We start from the raw sequence: 1,461 nt of genomic DNA on the forward strand, positions 1-1,461 counted from the left end.
ACGTCACAACACTAAACTTTAAACTGATATCTCACTCTGTATTTGCGATATTTTTGTCTACATAAATACAATTGACTTGACAAGAAACCATCAGAATTTGCATTCAAGGACCTGTTCATAATTGGCATGACTTCTTTTTTTTTAAGATAATTTTTTGGCATTTTCAAGCTTTATTAGACAGTACAGAGTTGAAATGGGGAGACAGAGAGAGAGAGAGAGAGAGAGAGAGAGAGAGAGAGAGAGAGAGAGAGAGAGGGAGAGGGGATGACCTGCAGTAAAGGTCCACGGGTCGGATTTGAACCCGCGACCACTGCAACGAAGGCCGGAGACAATATGGTACACGCTCTATCCACTACGCCACCGGAGCGCCCAGTTGGCATGGATTTTATTTATCTTTAAATAAAAATCTTATTCTCCTCTGAAGATCAATAAGTATGTACTGTACTGTGTGTGCCCTGAATAAATCTGGTGTTAATACACAGTCTAGGCTCTGTAAACTTGCAAACTGTGGCTCAGGTGGTAGAGTGGTATGGCTGTGTGTGAATGAATGGAACCTGGAACCCTGTAAAGCGCTTTGAGTGCCTAGAAAAGCGCTAAATAAATCCAATCCATTTTTATTATTAAACAAAAGATATTTAAACAAAGGGGCCTCGGCAGAAATCAATATGCACGTTTAGTCTACAGAGCCTAGGCTGTGTATTAACACTGAATGTTCCTTTCCAGCGCACACAGTACAGACAGGTAGTGGATCATGAGGAGATATTCACTGATTTCGTCAACAAGTTGTTCTCCAGAATCACTGACTCCACCTTAAAATGTGAAGGCTTATAGAAACAATGGAGCAGTAATCTGTGTGAGCGCAGAGATGTAGGGCAAAGAGCACCATTCCTCTAGGATTAGGTTTCACTCAGGAAACGGCATTGGTGGAAAGAAAACCTGAAAACTTTACTTGAGAGATTGTAGATATCTTACTAGAAAAATTACTCGAATGTTAGAAGTTACATGGCTTCTATTACAATACAATTTGGCATATTTGCATTAAAATGACTTGTTTTAGCCATAAACAAACATACATCTGATGTGTATATAAAAGAGGAAAAAATTAAACTTTTTCCTTGCCTACTTTTATCTTTTATCTTCGGTTACTATTTCCTTAAAGGGACACTGTGTAACATTTTAAGTAATTTATTAGCTAAAATCAATATCCTCATTCATAAATATGTCCTCATTGGTGTAAAATCACCTCTGCCAATAATCTGAATGATCCTCCTGAGCGGAGAATTACAAATGATAATATTACATTTTGTACATTGAGCAGGCAAGTCTTATGGAGGCATCCATGTTGGTTGGAATGTCATCAGGTGCATTGTTTAAAATTTAGAATTGTTCTTGTCCTTGAAGGCCACTGTAGCTTCTGTTATTATTCAAAAGGGTTGGGGTTACCCAGGGAGCGTTGCATTC

This window comes from Ammodytes marinus, assembly GCF_949987685.1.
Source record: "Ammodytes marinus genome assembly, chromosome: 6".
In the NCBI taxonomy this organism is placed as follows: Eukaryota; Metazoa; Chordata; class Actinopteri; order Uranoscopiformes; family Ammodytidae; genus Ammodytes; species Ammodytes marinus.